This window comes from Lolium rigidum, chromosome 2 (assembly GCF_022539505.1).
Source record: "Lolium rigidum isolate FL_2022 chromosome 2, APGP_CSIRO_Lrig_0.1, whole genome shotgun sequence".
NCBI lineage: Eukaryota > Viridiplantae > Streptophyta > Magnoliopsida > Poales > Poaceae > Lolium > Lolium rigidum.
Window position 1 is genome coordinate 90,119,650 of NC_061509.1, and position 20,603 is coordinate 90,140,252.

At 47.7% G+C, this 20,603-nt stretch overlaps 2 long non-coding RNA genes across 7 annotated transcripts; both read right to left on the minus strand.

Annotated features, from left to right (window-relative positions):
* Positions 1 to 3,726: 3,726 nt before the first annotated feature.
* Positions 3,727 to 8,831, minus strand: LOC124692070. Its single transcript, XR_006999304.1, has 2 exons — positions 8,570 to 8,831; positions 3,727 to 4,407 (listed from the first exon to the last, which is right to left on the minus strand). It is a non-coding gene; the product is annotated as an uncharacterized LOC124692070 (long non-coding RNA).
* A 6-nt stretch (positions 8,832 to 8,837) lies between these two features.
* LOC124692069 lies at positions 8,838 to 12,358 on the minus strand. Of its 6 annotated transcripts, XR_006999301.1 has the most exons (8): positions 12,150 to 12,358; positions 11,587 to 12,069; positions 11,485 to 11,519; positions 11,239 to 11,367; positions 10,882 to 10,954; positions 10,520 to 10,672; positions 9,343 to 9,407; positions 8,880 to 8,951 (listed from the first exon to the last, which is right to left on the minus strand). It is a non-coding gene; the product is annotated as an uncharacterized LOC124692069 (long non-coding RNA). The 6 variants fall into 6 exon arrangements; XR_006999298.1 differs by lacking the exon at positions 9,343 to 9,407 and having other exon boundaries at positions 8,838 to 8,951; XR_006999300.1 differs by lacking the exon at positions 8,880 to 8,951 and having other exon boundaries at positions 8,975 to 9,407.
* Positions 12,359 to 20,603: the final 8,245 nt, after the last annotated feature.

A 20,603-nucleotide genomic window follows, 5' to 3' on the forward strand; every position in this document is an offset into this window, starting at 1 on the left:
TTACTAGGATTTTTGAAACCAAAAACAGCAGAAAACAGCAACTGGCTCTTCGGCATCTCGTCAATAGGTTAGTGCCGGAAAATGCATAATAATGACATATAATGTGTATAAAACATGTGAGTATCATCATAAAAGTAGCATGAAACATAAGAAATTATAGATACGTTTGGGACGTATCACCGCCCTGTTGTGTCGGCGCCTCGTCGCCCCACTTCGTTTCCCTTTCGGACTTCTGGAATCTTCGTGCAAAAATAAGACCCTGGGCGTTGATTTCGTCAAATTCCGAGAATATTTCCTTACTGGGATTTCTGAAACAAAAAACAGCAGAAAAAAGCAACTGGCTCTTCGGCATCTCGTCAATAGGTTAGTGCCGGAAAATGCATAATAATGACATATAATGTGTATAAAACTTGTGAGTATCATCATAAAAGTAGCATGGAACATAAGAAATTATAGATATGTTTGAGACGTATCAGGGCTGCGCCCAGAAATATAGTCAAGTTCTTCATCGAGTTGTACAACTTGAGTCTATGCCCAAGTGCAAGCACTTGCCCATAGACTCGAGGGCTACTCCCATCGGGAGCGCTGCCGCGCACCCGATAGAAAAATAATTTCGAGAATCGTCGATATCATCTACGCTACACATGATCTATGACATTGACCTGATGTATTTTCCGGATCAATGGCCTCGCCTTGTATTTCTTCGATTTCAGAGATGATTATGCTTGGAGTCTCTACGCAAGTCTTCGACTTCCCTAGACACTCGGGGGCTACTGACATGGGTATACCCTTTGGGTACCCATTATTAGTATACCTGTCTCGGCTCGTCCCAATATGGAGAAGGCCCAACAAGGCAACCCGAAGAAGTAGTCAATTAGGATTCTTGTAAAACCCTAGGCTGGTTGTATATATAAAGCCAGCCAGGGTACCCGATAGAAGGAGGCCAACAGATATACAACAAATAGACAACATAGCTCCGCTACGGCGACACCCTGTAAAGATACTTATGATCATATAGTGGATTGCTAGCAGCACGTAGGGATCCTCCACCGAGGGGACCCGAAGCTGGGTACATCGTGTTCCCAATCTCGCTCCCGAAATCTCCATCGTCGCTCTCTCCCAAAACCCAAGTCTACAATCCGTAGGCATTGTCGAGGTGATCCCTCGTCAGCGGCGGCGCCGGGTGGAGCTTTGGCGTGCAGAACAGCGGCGGCGGCGGGAGGCAATCGAGCAGCGGGCCCATCAGCAGTGTGAGGCGGCAGCGGCGGCGTTAGCAGCGGGAGACCCCGCAGCTGAGGATAACGCGGCGTGGGAGGAGGAGGCGCTGGCGGACACCATTGCAGCGTTCGACGCCGCCACGGCGGAAGAGGCGTGGCGGTGCCAGACGGAGGAGGTGGCCCAGCGGTGGTGTGATGAGCGTCAGCGCCAGCGCATGGAGCGGGAGGCGCAGTACCGTTTCAGACGATGTGATATGGGATCTGTTGGCCCGATCTTTCACAACGAGAACCCGGGGTAGTAGATCCTCCCAACAACGCGATGAACGCAGCCTAGAGAAGAGGGACGAATCCAGCAAGCAACGGATCGATGAACGATATGCCTCAAACCCGAGCTAGATAATCCTTGATGAACACAAGAACCTTCGCAGCGGATATATTACGAACTAGATAAACGGCAGCGCCGTACCCCCGGAGGGATGATACACGATAAACTAGGCTTAACCTAAAACTGATCTCCCCTAAACCCTAGCCGTGCCCACCCTTATATGAGGGGGTGGCCGGCCAAGCCCCTAGTGGGCCTCCCTAGTTCGACTCAGATAGGCCCAAGTCGAAACACACAACTTATTAAAAACCCTAATTGGCCCACATATGACCATAGACATAAAATAAGATAACTAGGCTGGTGGAGTCCTGAAATTGGGCTCCACATAGGCCTTCATGCCCGTATCAGATGCGGCCTGGGGGGCGCGGGCGGATGCGTTGGCGGCGGAGGCCAACGCGTTGGCGGCGCAACTAGAGGCGCAAATGGAGGAGGAGGAGGAGGGGGATGAGGACGAGGTGGAGGAGGAGGACGACGACGACGACTTCGACTGGTCCGACGACGACGGGCCGCACCTGGACGAGGCGGCGGATCAGCAACCCGCGCTCGTCGAGTCCTTCGAGTCGAAGAAGAAGCTCCAGGACGACGCCCGTGGTCGCGAAGAGAGGCAGATTCGCCGCGCCGTCGAGCTCTCCTTCCAGACGACGCAGCAGGGGAGGGCAGGGGACGACGCGCTGCTGGAGCAGCGGCGTCTGGTCACCGACCTACGCATGGAGAGGCGGCGCGCACAGTAGAAATATATAATCTATCTATACCTAATAATAAAGAAAATAAGGTTTCCTCGGTTTGGTCAGTCAAGATGATTTTCGTCCGTCTGCTTCGTTCGTTGGCCAGGGTAGATACGTCCTCTTTCCGTTCGTCTGTCTGGCACCTTTGGTCTCACGTTTTGGTCAAGGCTAATTTTGGTTAGAATCTGTTCCGGACAGGATGCATCCAATCCAATCTGTACCGAGTAGGATCAGGAGCTCGCGAACCATACGTCTCACTTCTGCCTGCCTTTAGACGCTCAAAACCCGACGTCGAAATCGCTAGCCGCGGCGGGTCAGAGAATCAGACGATGGCAGGGAAAAACTCACGCATCCGCTGGCAACCGTCGCCGTACCCCGAGCAGTGACGCCAAGACGATGGACCTGCAGCAGCGGGGACCACCAGCACTCGAAGAAGCCAGACGACGACCGCTCATCCGCGAAGCTCGCGCTCGCGTCCTTCCTCTATGTCTACTAGATTTAGATGTGCGCCTTGGCGCACGACCCCGTAGAGATCGTGACAATGTACATTATGCATATATGATTTCTTTGTTCAGTAATAACTTAATCTTGGAATAAAAACTTGTTATAGTAATTAAATTAATAAATGAAAAGATTTAGGAATTAGTTTATAAGGAATTATGTATGAATATGTATCAGAGGAAGGAATAATTCCAATTTTTTTTGGATTGCACTTCATATCTTTTGTCCTACTCTTGTTTCCCTGGGTAGGGGGTATTTAAAAAGAAAAAAGGGATAAAGGGTTAATTCATTCTTTATAGCCATTTCTTTAACAAGTGAATAGGAATATACTCTGGATCGGAATCTGAAGAAAGTACTACTTGATAATTTCCACAAATTTCAAGTCCTTATTACGATTCCTTTTATGGGGAAAAATCTCGAAAACTAAAACACTATGTTAAATACGTATACAAATTGATGATAAATAAGTTTCTACAATACGATATGTACAATCGCAAAGTTTACAGTTAGAAGCAAGGATTCATATAGATAAGTTGTTTTTTCCATTGTGCAATCCAAAGAACATATATACATATATTGTTAAAAGAAACAACCTGACACACTTAAGACAAACTCAATCATAGGTCAACAATTAATTAAGCATAAGATTTGAAGAGAAAAATTGTTTGGTCCTTGAGGAAGCGTGTGCCACCCAGTCAATGGTCATAGAGTCATTTTCGTTTAAGGTTGACAATTTTGAGCAATCAATTGGCTTGCACAGGCAGATATGAGATAACTGCATGTGACCATTCTTATCAAGAAGCATATTACCAGGATTAATTTCTTTGTAGGGATAGTCAACCCAAAAGAATAATTGAGCGAGATACAACTAACATACTTGTGAATATTCAATTCAAGTTCAGAAGCATATAACATTTGGATGTAATTATCTTTGAGCTGAAAGAAACATATGTTGGATGTAATGCCTTTTTACCTTAACAGCAGGAGCACCGCTTTATACTTCATAGAGAAGAGAGAGAGAGAGAGAACAAAGTTATCTACACAGGCCTAGGCCAAGCAACAAAAAAGGGGGTCAATGAAAAGAAATTAAACCCTAGGCGCTGCACTAAATAAGTCAAGCTCTTCTCTGATCCTGACCGCAACCAAGGTGGGCAAGAAACTCTTGCTGAAAAATACAGCAGTTCCTTTCATTCCAAATGATCCACAAGGAATAAGTGCAAACTCCTTTCTCCAATTAGCAGGTACATCCCTTTGCAAATTGTTCCACCAGAGTAGAACCTTCAATAAGTTCAGCCTGAACTGACATAGCTCAGTGGACAACACTATACAACAGACCTCCTTCAAAAAAGGGCACGAAAGGAAGAGATGATTGGCATCTTCGAGAGCTTGGCCACACAGGCAGCAGTTATTGTTGTGATTCCATCTCCTGTTCCTCAAACAATCGGCAGTCCAAAGTCCGTTTTGAAGGAGCAGCCATAAGAAGAACCTTGTTTCTTCCTCCGGCCTTGGCCCCAGCTTGTTGTAGCTCAGGGATCTCAATGCGACAATAAAATTGCACCGTCAACCAAGAGCCATCTTTAGCCTGTTGGATGTAATTATAAACAGACAGAATGGCAAGACATTAGCCTGCAAGTTTTTCCACCTCAAATATACCCCACCTAGTAGAAATAATGAAAAAATAATTCCAAAAAGACGAACAAAGCAACTACACTTACCGGACATTACTAATATTAAAATACCTCTAAATTCGGATATAAGATGCATAAAGGCAAACTAATAATTGGCACTTGCGGTTTGTAATCCAAATCAAATGAGAACTCTTTAGTTAGCTACAAATTTATTTTTTTGTCTTAGAAGCCGAAGCTCCATCTTGCATATATAACTTCTGGGCCATAAGTTTGTGTCCAAACCATTTCTAAATGTTTGTGTGGTCCAAACCATGTAAATTTTAAAAAAATTACTCTCATTTCTATCATTTGGTAAAGGTTACTCTTCAGAACAACACACTTTTGGAATGAGATGGAGGAATCCAATACAACTATAGAAATAGTAAATACGATTTTAATAACCATGCACACGTGGCCTTCACACATGGATGTGTTATGTACACAGCTGAATTAAATGGGCATAATCTTCATGGTAACATGAAAGATGATTAAAAAGAGAAGCAACTCTTCCCCTATAGCTGCAACTAAGCAAATAGAAAATAATCTTGACTCGAAGGGGGAAACATGAGTAACGCTGAGAACAAAAAGTGTACATACAATTCTGCATTGAACAGGACACATGATACACCATGATTATGTGATCTACCAAAAATATAACTGTCAAAGGAAAGGAGATTTAAAAAATCTAGGCCATTATCATCAAGAGGAGATTGATCATTATTTTAATACAAATCCCTTAATAGTTTGAACTTGAAGAGAAAGGGATATGTTCCATTAGTCTTTCATTTATGGGTCAGTCCCAATCATATAGAACCTAAGCAATAGGGAGACAGGGGTAGCAACCCGCTTCCATTTATGGACCGACAAATCATTTTTCTGGACACACTATTGACTGGTGGTGCCTTGTGAGGGTCCATGACAATGCAGGCATGACAAGCTCTAGTGATGAATGGGTTGTGGGTATGAATCAAGCAAAATGAGCTACAAAAACACATGTATTGATCAAGTGAGCACTATCCCAAAACTGAGAATCTCTACTATATTAATTGTCTAGAGGTGGTGTCCATGGTACGTCCTCCCCTCGCCTCCACAGAAAATTCGCCCAGACCAAAAAAAAAAATCTGAAGAAAACCAAGTTTCTCACGCACGATCTCTCCACAACACGTCAGCTTCCGCCAAAAGACCGGAAGAAAAGCCAGTGGCGGTTGTACCACGCACGGACGACTCCTTGGAAAGCCAAACGTGCTGCGAAAAATCCTCCACGGTAGTTCCTCCATTGGCGTCTCTTTCTCCGCTGTCCCTCCCCTGTAGTTCCCATCTCTGCCTCACGCCGTGTCGAGCGCGGCCGAAGGAGTGCAGTCATGCCGATCTCCGCACTGCGATCTGGCCGTCGGGTACCCCCGCTGTCGCCTTAGGCGGCGCATCGAGGAGCAGCAAGGAAAAAAATGTCCATGTTTGCTCCACGGGGAAGGCCACTTCCGCCGGTTTGCCGTGGCCGTGACGCTGCTACCGCCTCAGACAACAACGTCAGCAGAAGTCGGTCTGAGGGCCACGGCCGCGGGTACCGGGACAGAAGGCTTCATGGGCTCTGCTGGTCCTCGAGAGAGTTTTTCGCCGTGGCAGCCGATCCCGTGTCCGACCCCAACGGTCCAACCTCCTCCAATCTGTAAGCTCATCTTCCCCTATTACTCTACTAGACCAACTCACTGGTTGGAGATGGAGATAAAGTTGTTGCTCTACAGCTCGTTCTTCTCTGGATGGTTTGTAGCTCTAATTAACCTGCATTAAATCTCAATATATGCTTCTTACGCATGTTATTTTGTCAAATCCAGAGATTCGTGTGATTATGCTATCATGCAGGTCACTTAACCTTGTAACTGATGCTTCTAGGTACTTTGTCGGATGTCATAATATTGGCAGCAGTAAGTACTACATTGGGAAGCTCTTCTGGATAAATTTCTCAACTTGTACATTATGTAGTTGTAGGAAATTTATGCTTCTGTAGCTGAACCTTGTCACCTTGTGCCCAAGAAAATTGCATAAAACAGAGGCAATTTTTGTGTTTCTGTAACTGAAACTTCAGCAGATAATCTAGACATTCTTTGGAGTTTGGACAGTGGGTCGACTCACTCATGATCACCGATGGGCTTCAATTAGATTCTCTCGTATCACATGCAGGTGACTGGACAGCTTATGCATTGAAATGTTTGAAGCAAGACAAACCAGCATGGTAGTGGATCTTAGCCCTGGGAGCTGCCACTGACACTCCGGTGGACAATTGGCTGGTGCACCATTTGTTTGATCATATGAGCATACAATTAGATAACAAATATTGGTATTACTGCGTTTTCTGCATTTCTTATATTTATTTGTTTTCTATAGATTACCGGCTCAAAAGAATTGAGAGCCTCGGTTTTTAAACTGTGATTAAGTCGACATCATAGTTCAAGAAATCTGTGATTCACATAGGCGGTTCTTCTATTAATTGGTTCCCTAGGAGAAGTACTGAATAATACGTGAAGAGAAAGATAAATCAACTTCAGGTACTTGATTCAAAGTGCAATTTTTTTCACTATTATTTGGTGACATTTTTCTAGAGTATACTGCATTTGAGACAATACTTTGGTGCTTGGTTAAATTTGACGTGATACACCTGATGAAGAAATTAATGCTTGGTTTTGTTTTGGGGATTGTTGCTGAAGCAGTTTCATTTTAGCATGGAGTTCTGCTACGTGGCATTCTAATGCTTGAACTTGTGCTATTTCTATTTTAAATGGGAGATACATCTGGGCAGTACTAGGGATGGACGTATGATAGTGAGGTATGTGCGATAGAATGGTATGTATTTGTTGGAACTGTCAACTACATATGGATTCTTGTAAGATATATTCGGTTCATCTGAATAAGAAATTAGTGAAGGCTCTACAAAGGATAGGGGTGGTACTGACCTTAGAAGTTATATGCACTGTAGCAATGCATAAGTAGGAACTAATGGATGTCTGAAATGTCAAAATGATATCTCAGGTATTATCCTTGTGTCTAGAGGTAGCATCTCTCCTGCCTGATAATGATCTGTTATAGGAATCTATTGTTTCAGATTTCTGTAGTGTTTTTCAGATTTATGGTTAATGGGTTTTATTTGAACTATTGCAGCTATACCCTTACACGTACCATTTTCATTGTGTCAGTTACATCATGTATATATCTTTGTGCATAAGCACGAAAAGAGGCCCCAATAGTAGCCCATCCAATTCAAAATCAGCAAGGACAATAGCCAATGCTCCGAAAAGGTAATGTAGCTTCTTATAGTCGTGTATTACTTCATTTCTATTTAATAATTTTAGTTTGATACATATTTCCTGGTGATTTGTAATTGCTTCCTCTGAAAATTTGTACTGTTCATCCATAAATTATGTGGTTACTTAACTGTAGAATAAAGTTATCTATGGTTCTATCTATTTAGCGGCGTTTCTTTGCATTAATTTTGTCTTTTCTTTTGCGAAATGTTTTGCCTCATTTCTCAGCGATCATCACCTGGTTCATCTGTCAGTTGGCAGGGGACAAAATAAAGGAGTAGACTCATTCGTTTGATTAATCTGCAACAACAGTTATGAATTGGATGCTCATCAGGTTACCCAGGTTTGGATATAACTCTTGGTTACTTAGAACTGGATTTTATTTGGAGGTAATTGCATGGCTCATACATAAACTTGTTATTGGGGTGCATTTTCATACAAAAACTTGTAAAGCGTGTTCACCTAGTAAACATTCTAACATGCGAATTAAGAAGTGAACAGTAGAAAATTCCTCTAGAATCTGCAGTATATGCCCTCTCACTCCTTTGCACAAATAAGTTAACTGAAGTACGGTACCTAAAGTAAATCAAGTTGGAAATAAGCAGAGTAAGTGAGATAAATAACTACCTAATCTGTAACATCTTTAAATAGATTCGTTTATATCATACTCTGCTTATTGCAACGAACTCACAAAATTTATATAACATTTTGACGCAATCATCCTCATCTTTTCATGTAACTACAGTTACAATTTGTATGTTGTCCTCGGTTAGTTTCTTACCTGCTTATAAACTTGACAACAAAGGCTCCAACCAGATCCTCACAAAACAAAATTTCCATTTCCATTGTTCAATGTCACAATATATAAAACCTGAAGCATTCGAGCGCAGAAAGCGAAATGTTTTGCAGCGAGTCAAGCGTAATACGATCAAAAGGAAATGGGGTCGATGCTAAAACTCAAACAGTTCCCCAGAGGGGGCCCCGGGTTGAAAGAGCGAGCTACATTCTTTCATAGAGGACAGAAAATAAGAGGACTGATGCTTTCTTACTTCAGAAAAATTTCATAAACCACAACAGCAGCGACACAGAGAACCTTTGTCATTGATCTTCCACAAAGCACAACAGTAGGTATCACTTGTATACACCTCTCTCACCACCCTCGGCTACAGCAGTAATAAGTATCACATAAGTTAAATTATCCTAGTGGCCACCAAACGTATAGCATCTACAGGTTTTCATTCTATTGGAAAAATCAATCTATTTCATCATGGAGAAAAGCAAAAATATAAACTCAAGACATTGGAGTGCTTGCAATATGACAATGAGTAAGCCAAAATAAAAAAGACAAGCAGAATATTAGCATGGAAATCTAGGAAACTTTAAAAAACCGCAGGTATGATTAAAGAACTGCAGGCGAAGTAGCAAAAGAATATCCGAGAAGTATTGAAAAACTGCATGTATGATTAAAGAACTACAGGTGAAGCATGGAATTTAACACAGAGATAATTTATAGAATAGAAATAAGAAAAAATCAAGCTTCCTGTAAGCACAAACATGACAGAATTATACAAACATATTTGCCTCTCGGATCCTAAGTATCCATACAATACAGATAGTCTCTACAAAGTGGTTCGGTAGAAGTTATATCAAGATTTTTTATAGTGGTATTGCAAAACAATATGATTATATATTTCTTCTAACTATGCATGAGGTAATCGTTCCTGTGACAAAAGAATATGATTATATATTTCTTCTAACTATGCATGAGGTTCTAGTTCCAGGTAAATATGTCACAGGATCACACCTTATACAAATATAGTTGCATGAGTTAAAATAGGATCAAGTGGGATACTATCATAAAGGTACACTACTAATCTCTAGCACAAAGTAATTAGGAAAATGTGTGTTTAAAATCTTCACTTCCAGGAGCAGTACAGATTGAGCATTCAGAAAAACAATTACTTCTTTGTAATAGCCAAGCTGACTATTCAGATAGCATTATATTAGAGTAGTTATAAATTACCATGGAGAAGAATTGTATACTATAAAGAAACAAATAAGTATGTATCCCACTGTCTGATAGGCTCATAGTCGTTGTATCCCTAAGAGCAATGGAAAACTTAATAACTCTAATTCATACTGTACTATATATCGAGCATGCATTTGAAAATAGTATGCTATCAACATTAGTAAAACTGAAAACACATACTATTTGAAAGCGAAAATTCAGTTAATGCATCACAGTCTATATTTTCTATCCAATCAGTTATGCAATATGGATCTCTGTGTGGTTACTCTTCCTATTTGCTCTCGAGCATATACATATATTAAAAGAACGCTACATTATGAATATTAGTGAAATTCCAAACACATGCTGTACTGAATATCCATTGTATATGTTCATTAGAGAACCATTAAATGTCTAGCTAATCCTGACCAGTTGCAACTAACCAGAGAGAAAAAGAAGTGCTGAAACGTTTACGGTATAAAATGAGAAAATGGTATTTAGTTTTCACCCACGTTTAGTGCTGACATATAAAATGAGAAACAGCTGCACAAAGACATTTCACATATAAATTACAGAGAAAATGGTATTTAGTTTTCACCCACGTGCATTATGTGCTACACTCTATCAGGGAGCAAGGTTCTTTCTTTTACTCCTAGAAAAAATCAGAAAAACATCTAATACGATCTACTCATAGGAAGAAAAAGAGCATAAGTGTTCACTCACAGAGTTCAAAGGGCCACCTACAGGATGTTCAAACTATCAGTTCGATGTTGGCTACTGGAAATATGAATTCTGAAACCTGCCACGGTTGAAACAGAGTTTTATCATCGTGTATGACTCCATAGCACCTCCTGGCCCTTCCCGTTCGGGACTTGCCTGCAAAAATAATTCAGAAAGTTTCAGAAATGTCACAACCTTGACCGAACAATGCGAAGATCGATCCATGGACAATGTGAAATCTAATTTAATTCAAAAATATATATCATGCACAAATGCAGGGCATATGGTCACAAAACATGCATAAAATTTTATTTTTGGGCAAGCGCAACAGGTAGTTCTTAAACATACAGAGCAAATGAAGATACCATGAGGTTCACCATGCCGTCGGACACCGTCTCCAGCTGCACCATAATAGCTGAGGATTGCCATGTTATGAAACTGAGAGAAAAAGGAACACATAGATCAGTGACTGTAGTTAACTCCTTTTGCCATAATTCATTATAGCTCTGGTTTTTAATGGTTGCAAAAATGAGTATGGTGAAATTCTATTGGAATTATTAACTAAGGAGAGCAAGCAAAAAAGCATCCACTTCATGTCACATTAGCTCACTTTCAAGTTGGAGCTACCCAGAGCACTTCTTCAGGCATAGATGATTGCTTAGTTGGTTTCAAGATGATCCTATCAGAGAGAGAGAGAGAGAGAGAGAGAGAGATGTACTGACTATGTTGCTTCATTGCCATCAAGTCCTGATTAGTTACCAGTCAAACATCTGTCCGTACATGCTTCCAGTGTCTAGCCCAAGCTCGTACACCATCATTGGGTTGAGAGTGGCGAGCTTCATCGATACAAGCTAAATCAAAACATTCTAAAATTCAGTTTAGCCTTCAAACACCATTACAAAAAATCAGTGCGCATGCAAAAAAAAAAATTTCTTGTCTCAACTTGGCTCTGCAGCCATTGCATGTACCTGATGACCTAATCGAGCAGAGTTTTTCCTGTAAGCTGCACAAAATAAGAGAGGGGGGCATAACTCCAACAAACACAGAGCATGTCTTAGTTAATTGATCACCTTGTCTCAGCCAGGAACCAAGCTTGTAGACATCTTCATTTTCTCACTGGTTCCCTCCCTTCTCAACTACAACAGGTTAATAATTTATACTACTAAACTTATTAGTTCTTACAATGATGAAACAAACTATGATTTTTTTCTGTTTAGCCAACTGACTATGATTGATGAGTATATTTTTACAGAAAATATAAACCAGTACAATCAGATTAGGCGAGATAAGTAGCAAGTAAGCACATATATTGATTTTCTTCTCATAGGCATAACAACAAACACGTGTTTGGCGCCAAATCACAAAATCTGGACTGCTTGTGCCAAGCAGCTAATGCCCTCGATCTGTTGGATCATAGTGCCTCTAAAACATGTAAAAGAGTGTTGGGAAGGAGGAGATCGACCTGCCGGTGGGGGTGAAGATCCCAGGAGCAGAGGAGCAGCAGCTCAGGCGGAGGAGATCAGATCTGTTGGAGCCACAAGCCCTCCGGCCGGCTGGTTTGAGAGAGAGGGGAAGTGAGACGGGAGAAAGAGAGGGGCAGAGACAAGGGAGTTGAGAGGCCAGGAGGGCGTACCTGGGAGAGTGCCGTCACAGCTGGACGCCATGGTACCGGGGATGAGTCAATAGAGGTCGAGCTCCTCAAGCCACTCCGGATCAGCACCTCCTTGAGCAGAACAATAGCGACGATGGCATGGCGGTAGCTAGGGTTTGAGGAGGGCAATCTAAAGGTATAACTCCGGCCGCCGTCCTCCACCTCCGGCCGCCGCCCTCCATCTCCCGGCCGCCGTCCTCGTGCGCCCGCCCGCCCCCGTGCGCCTCCCTGCCGCCGGCGCTCTCCCGCCCGCCCCAGCCATCTCCGCCGTCCGACGACACGCGGTTGCAGGGCGAGCGGCGGCCGAAGGCGAGCTCGGCAGTAGGGAGAGGGAGCTGGGGAGGCGGCGGCTGCATCTGCGGGATTGGAGGGATTGGAAGGGGAGAGGGAGCGACGGGATTGGAGAGGAAGCCACGCGCGACGCGAGAGTCTGGGCCGAGCGGGCTTTCACACGACCCATGGATAAAAAGTGGGTCTGCGGGAGGGCCTCAGCGCCCTGGACGAACGGTCGGCCGAGATCGCGATACATCAGCTCGATCTAACGGCCCAAAATCCAAAGCGCTGTGAGGCCCCCTATGGGGGGCATCATATACACCTTTAGATGTCGTTGTCCTTTTTCCCTTGGGCACTACCTTATTGGTGCTGGCACGGAGAGGCGGCGACAAGAGTTAAGTTCTGAGAAGCATGTCCGGCACACTACGACGTCCTCCCTGTTGGATAAACACTGCACTTCTCTGCTCGTTACTTCATGCACACCTGCGTTGATCGATCTGTCGCTTGACAGTTTGGTCAGTTAGCTAGTTGTTTTCCTTAGACAAATAAGTAGGAGCCAACGTCTGTGAGTTTGTTCACGACTTGGCATAGCTATCTTTCTGTTAGGTAGTTGGTCGCAGCACGAGCTTCGTGGGATGGCACGAGGACCAGTTCGTGCGGCGATATCGGCAGCGGAAGAGCGGGACGTGGGATGGCACGTCCAGTCGTTGCTCTATCTGTTAGCTATTTTCCCGTTCATCAGTCAGTTGTAATCCCTTAAGACTAAGACAGTAACAGAAAAGCTGCAGCACTTTTACGCGGCACCAAAATCCTCTTGTGTTCTTCGTGTTCGATCGAGTGAGCTGAGAGCGAGATAGGCGTGCGTGAGAGTGTGAGACAACAACATTTGGTACCAGAGCCCTGCCGCATCCAGGAGATGTCGACCTCCGCCGAGCGAGCGGCGGCAGCGGAGAAGGCCAAGGGGGCACAGGCGGCGAGCGCTGTCGCGGGCGGGTCCAAGCCGCCGCCGACGCGCCGCACCTCGGCGTCCCCGACTCCGCGACGTGGTCGTAGCCTGATCCGCGGCGGCGGCGAGATCATCGTGCGCGAGCGCGTCGTCCGGGAGCACTCCGGCAACATGCAGTACCCCACCCTCACGCGTTCCAATTACGCGGAGTGGGCGATGGTGATGCGCGTGCAGCTTCAGGCCGCCCATCTGTGGGACGTCATCGAGTATGGCGCAGATGAGGACGGCGACGATCGCGCTGCACTGGCCGCGCTGCTTCGGGCAGTACCGTCGGAGCTGGTGCGGACCCTCGCCGTCAAGGACTGCGCCAAGACCGCGTGGGAGACGATCAAGACCATGCGTTTGGGCTGCGAGCGCGTCCGCGAGGCGAAGGCGCAGACCCGGCGGCGCGAGTGGGAAGAACTCCGGTTCAAGCCCAACGAGTCGATTGAAGATTTTTCGATCCGACTCACTGCCATCATCAACGACCTCGAGCTCCTTGGCGATCCAGTCGAGGAGTACCGTGCGGTGCTCAAATACCTTCGGGTGGTGCCGAAAAAGTACCGCCCGATGGTGATGGCCATCGAGCAGACCGTGAACCTGCGGACCCTCACGATCGAGGAGGTCACCGGCCGACTGATCACCGCCGAGGAGGGATATGATCTCGACGGCGTCGGCAAGCTCCTTCTCACCGAGGAGGAGTGGGCGGCCCGACAGAAGAAGGGGGCGCCCGGCGGCGGAAGCAGCGGCAAGACCGCGTACAAGCCAAAGCCGCATGACACCGGCGCCTCCGGCAACGGCGGAGGTGGCAACGGTGGCGCCAACGCCGGCAATGGCGAACGGCGAAAAGGGAACTGCCGCTACTGCGGTAAGCCCGGCCACTGGGCGAAGGAATGTCGCAAGGCCAAGCGAGATCGCGAGCAGCAGCAGCAGGCCAACCTGGTCCAGGCCGAGGAGGATCAAGCTCCTGCCATGATGATGGCCGTGGTCACCGAGACGGTGGCTGTGGCGCCGCAGGCCGTCTTCCTCAACGAAGAAAAGGTAATACCCGTGCCCTCACCTGATGGCTTGTGGTATTTCGACACAGGTGCAAGCAGTCATATGACTGGCCTGCGGCATGTCTTCGCGACACTGGACGAGACAGTGCACGGCACTGTCAGATTCGGTGACGGCTCCGTCGTCGGCATTCGCGGAAAGGGATCAGTGATCTTCCGCGGACAGTCCGGCGAGCAGCGCATCCTCGCCGACGTGTACTTCATCCCCAGCCTCTGGAGCAACATCATCTCCGTGAGGCAGCTGGACGAGGGCGGGTACAAGATCGCGATCGCCGACGGCATGATGACGATCCACGACCCCGTCCACAACCTGCTCGCTCGCGTCAAGCGCGCCGGCAACCGTCTCTACACCGGCATCCTCACCTACGACGCGCCGGTGTGCCTGATGACGAAGGGCGACGACATGACATGGAGGTGGCATGCAAGGTTCGGGCACCTGCACTTCAGGGCGCTGCACACCATGTCTCGCCGTGGCATGGTTCGCGGCCTCCCTGACATCGCTCGCGTCGAGGAGATGTGCGATGGCTGTGCCCTTGGGAAGCAACATCGAGCACCGTTTCCTAGGGCATCATCGTACAGGGCGGAACGTGGCTTCGAGCTGGTGCACACGGACCTCTGCGGTCCGATCACGCCGGCAACGATCGGAGGAAACTCCTACTTCCTCCTCGTTGTCGATGACTTCAGTCGCTATATGTGGCTGGAGGTTCTGAAGGCCAAGAGCGACGCGTTCCGGCGCTTCACCAAGATCAAGGCAGCCGCGGAAGCAGTAGGTCGCTGCAAACTCCGTGGGTTCCGCTCCGACCGAGGGGGCGAGTTCAACTCCGGCGAGTTCAAGCAGTTCTGCGACGAGACCGGCATCGTCCACTACACCACCGCGCCTTACTCACCGCAACAAAACGGTGTGGTAGAGAGGCGGAATCAAACTGTGGTGGAGATGGCCCGGTGCCTGCTGAAAAGCATGAAGGTGCCGCCGGAGTTTTGGGGAGAAGCAGTGCGGACGGCGGTGTACCTGCTCAACCGTGCGCCGACACGATCCCTGAACGGAGTCACTCCCTATGAGCTGTGGCACGGCCGGAAGCCAAACGTGCAACACTTGCGCGTCTTCGGTTGTGTGGCACACGTGAAGAAGATCGGACCAGGGGTGAACAAGCTCGCGGATCGATCCTCCAAGATGATCTTCATAGGATATGAGGAAGGATCGAAGTGCTACCGTGTGTATGACCCCATCTCCAAGAAGCTGCAGGTATCCCGTGACATTATGTTTGAAGAGAACAGGTCATGGGAATGGCAGGAGAATGGCTCGGCTGAAAGGCCACTGCCGTCGTTCACTGTGGAATATGCTCTGGAGGACGGCACCGTGGAGCTGGACGCCGGAGGAGGGACTGCATCAACAAACGTGCTCTTCCCTGCGCCAGCGCCAAGTACTCCCTCGACGGCAAACACGTCGTCGCCACCGTCCACGGCCACACCACCCTCCATCAACCCAGCTGCATCAGCATCTCCCTCGTCTGTCAGCAAGGATGGCATTCGCTGGGCCACGCCAACAGGCGACGACGACGCGTTTGATCCAGAAGATGGGCCACTACGGTATCGTCGTCTCTCGTGTGTGTACAACGACACGGAGGGCGAAGCGATCCACGAGCTGGAGGAAGAATGCATGCTCGCGGCCGAGGAACCTCACGATATCGACGAGGCGATCGGTGACGCGGCATGGCGGACCGCAATGGACGAAGAGATGACCTCCATCACCGAGAACAACACATGGGAGCTGACGACACTCCCGCGCGGCCACAAAGCCATCGGGTTGAAGTGGGTATTCAAGGTCAAACGCGACGCCGCCGGCAATCTCCTCAAACACAAGGCCCGCCTGGTCGCAAAGGGCTACGCTCAGCGACAGAGGGTGGACTTCGAGGAGGTTTTTGCGCCGGTGGCGAGGATGGAGACAGTGCGACTACTGCTCGCGCTAGCTGCTCACTCAGGCTGGGAAGTGCACCACATGGACGTCAAATCAGCGTTCCTGAACGGTGTGCTCAGCGAGGAGGTGTATGTGTCGCAGCCGCCAGGGTACATCGCTGACGGCAAGGAGAATGCAGTGCTGAAGCTGAACAAGGCCCTGTATGGACTCCGTCAGGCACCGCGAGCATGGTACGCCAAGCTTCATGATTCACTCACCTCTCTTGGATTTGTCCGTAGCCCATCGGAACATGCAGTATACAGGAGGGGCGACAGCAGCTCATACTTGCTCGTGGGAGTCTATGTAGACGACCTGATCATCACAGGCACCGACACTCAGGCTGTGTTGGATTTCAAGGAGCAAATGAAGCAGCTGTTCAGAATGAGTGACTTGGGTTTGCTCAGTTATTATCTGGGAATTGAGGTGGTGCAGGCGCATGGCCAGATCACTCTTTGCCAGAAAAACTATGTGGAGAAGATACTGGAGATCGCAGGAATGAGCAACTGTAACAGCTCAAGGATTCCAATGGAGTGTCGTCTGAAACTAAGGAAGAAGGACGACGCTGAAAGGGCAGATAAAACAGTTTACAGGAGTGTCATTGGCAGTCTAAGGTACTTGGTTAACACCAGACCTGACATTGCATTGGCAGTGGGGATAGCGAGCAGATTCATGGAAGATCCTACTGCAACACACTGGGCGTTAGTGAAACAAATTCTCAGATATGTCCAAGGAACTTCATCTCATGGATGCAAGTACAGAAGGGGAGAAGGAGAGCCAGTACTACTTGGGTATACTGACAGTGATCATGCTGGTGATCTAGATGATCGCAAGAGCACGTCTGGGGTCCTTTTCTTCCTCGGCAACAACATTGTTTCCTGGAGCTCGCAGAAGCAATCAGTTGTCGCACAGTCCTCATGTGAGGCAGAATACATAGCTGCCGGAGCTGGCGCATGTCAGGGGGTTTGGCTCAGTCGCCTGATCGGAGAACTGAGTGGCAAAGCACCTGCAAAGTTCAGGCTACTGGTGGACAACATTTCAGCTATCGCTCTGTGCAAGAATCCCGTTCACCATGATCGGAGTAAACACATCGACATCAAATTTCACTACATCAGGTCCTGCTATGAGAAGGGAAAGTTGGATGTTGATCACGTTCGCACAGAGGAGCAGCTGGCAGATATACTCACAAAGGCACTTGGCTACGTCAGGTTCATCGAGCTGCGTCGTCTGTTGGGTGTCATCGATGTGCAGGTTTAAGGGGGTGAAGTGTTGGATAAACACTGCACTTCTCTGCTCGTTACTTCATGCACACCTGCGTTGATCGATCTGTCGCTTGACAGTTTGGTCAGTTAGCTAGTTGTTTTCCTTAGACAAATAAGTAGGAGCCAACGTACGTGAGTTTGTTCACGACTTGGCATAGCTATCTTTACGTTAGGTAGTTGGTCGCGGCACGAGCTTCGTGGGATGGCACGAGGACCAGTTCGTGCGGCGATATCGGCAGCGGAAGAGCGGGACGTGGGATGGCACGTCCAGTCGTTGCTCTATCTGTTAGCTATTTTCCCGTTCATCAGTCAGTTGTAATCCCTTAAGACTAAGACGATGACGAGAAAAGCTGCAGCACTTTTACGCGGCACCAAAATCCTCTTGTGTTCTTCGTGTTCGATCGAGTGAGCTGAGAGCGAGATAGGCGTGCGTGAGAGTGTGAGACAACAACACTCCCGCGCTCGCGCTCTTCCTATCGCCGGTGGCGGCAAGCACAGCATCGTCCCAGCCTCGCTTGGAGAAGTTGTTCCGGTGGCTGGTGGTACCTGCCCTAGCTCCCGCTCCTCAAAATAAAACAAGGTTATAGGTTCTGCGCGCTGCCGATCGGATCGGATCGGATCCCATCGAGGAGCCGAGCTTGATCACAGCGCTGTCACTACGGGAAAAACTGAAGTTGCTGTGTTGCTAAACCTTTGTCGTGTGCCAAGAGCCTCGGAACACGGCAAGTACAAGCTTTGCCGTGTGCCACGGAGAAAGAACACGGCAAAGGTTTAAAACACGGCAACATCTCAAAAAAGAACACGGCAAAGAAACCACCACGGTGAAGGTCCGAAAAAGAACACGGCAAAGAGTTGAACACGGCGAACTTCGACCAGGACACACGGCAAAGGTGGGCGGCACGGCAAAAGCTGCGCCACGTGTCCCGAGGGAGTTCTCAGGACGGCGCCGTCATAACGATGTGCCTTTGCCGTGTGTCCCTAACGGACACACGGCAAAGATCCTTCTCCCGCGGACACCCCTCTCGCCAACTTTTCCCGCGCGAAGTAGAATGTCGGCAGTATTTTGGCGCGAAACATTCGCCGTGTTCAGAAGAGGAAGGAACACGGCAAAGGTGTCTTTGCCGTGTGCCATATCAAAAAGAACACGGCAAAGGTGTCTTTGCCGTGTGCCATATCAAAAAGAACACGGCAAAGGTCAATTTCCCTCTTCTTCCCCGCCATTTCTCTCTTCTTTCCCGCCGTTTCAGCACTCGCCCTCCCTATATATACCCATGTGTTTTCTTTGTGCGTTCCCAACTTGGTGAACCCCGGCCTGCGGTTCTGGTGGTTCGTCATTTCATGTGGGTCCCATTTTGGGCAGAAATGTATCGAAACAAAGTCGGAAATATGCGAGACGTTGCGGGCGTCGTTTTATGTGACCTAGTAGCGAGAACAAAAGACGAATGCGGGATATGGATGTTCTTCCGAAAAACCCTTCACGAAATGAGCTATCATGTCCGGAGTTATATGGCTATTAGGGCAAAAGAGCTATTGCCCTCCGGACACGCATAGTTCGTCGGAACGAGCCCATATCGGGCACGTGCGTGTGCCTTAGGACGGGAAGCAACGCCGTATGCAGTGTTTCCTTTTCGGTGCAACGAAAAACCCGTTTCCCATTTCCCGAGTGCCGAAGCGGGCTATTTTTGTGAAGCACCTACAGAGGGCACATTCAATAATTCAACGGAACCTCTGCACGTTGATAGAGGAACGCATATACACCACAAATCACATGCGCGCTGCGCGGGTTAGCTTTCTGGGTAGACATGCGGCTCCGTGCGGTGTCCTGCCGATTCCGGTGGAAACGGTTCGGATTTGAACTAAGCGTCCACTTTCTGTCGCCTCAATTTTTTTGGAAAAATCATTTTTAGAACCGGGACACGTTATTTTATGTGTAAAGGTAACCTCGGTTTCGCGCGTTCCCAACTTGGTGAACCCCGGCTTGCGGTTCTGGTGGTTCGTCATTTCATGTGGGTCCCATTTTAAGCAGAAATGTATCGAAACAAAGTCGGAAATATGCGAGACGTTGCGGGGCGTCGTTTTATGTGACCTAGTAGCGAGAACAAAAGACGGATGTGGGATATGGATGTTCTTCTAAAAAACCCTTCACGAAATGAGCTATCATGTCCGGAGTTATATGGCTATTAGGGCAAAAGGCTAGGTATTGCCCTTCGGACACGCATAGTTCATCGGAACGAGCCCATATCGGGCACGTGCGTGTGCCCTGGGACGGGAAGCAACGCCGTATGCAGTGTTTCCCTTTCGGTGCAACGAAAAACCCGTTTCCCATTTCCCGAGTGCCGAAGCGGGCTATTTTTGTGAAGCACCTACAGAGGGCACATTCAATAATTCAACGGGACCTCTGCACGTTGATAGAGGAACGCATATACACCACAAATCACATGCGTGCCGCGCGGGTTAGCTTTCTGGGTAAACATGCGGCTCCGTGCGGTGTCCTGCCGATTCCGCTGGAAACGGTCCGGATTTGAACTAAGCGTCCACTTTCTGTTGCCCCAAATTTTTTGGAAAAATCATTTTTAGAACCGGGACACGTTATTTTATGTGTAAAGGTAACCTCGGTTTCGCGCGTTCCCAACTTGGTGAACCCCAACCTGCGGTTCTGGTGGTTCGTCATTTCATGTGGGTCCCATTTTGGGCAGAAATGTATCGAAACAAAGTCGGAAATATGCGAGACATTGCGGGGCGTCGTTTTATGTGACCTAGTAGCGAGAACAAAAGACGGATGCGGGATATGGATGTTCTTCTGAAAAACCCTTCACGAAATGAGCTATCATGTCCGGAGTTATATGGCTATTAGGGCCAAAGAGCTAGGTATTGCCCTCCGGACACGCATAGTTCGTCGGTTGAGGACCG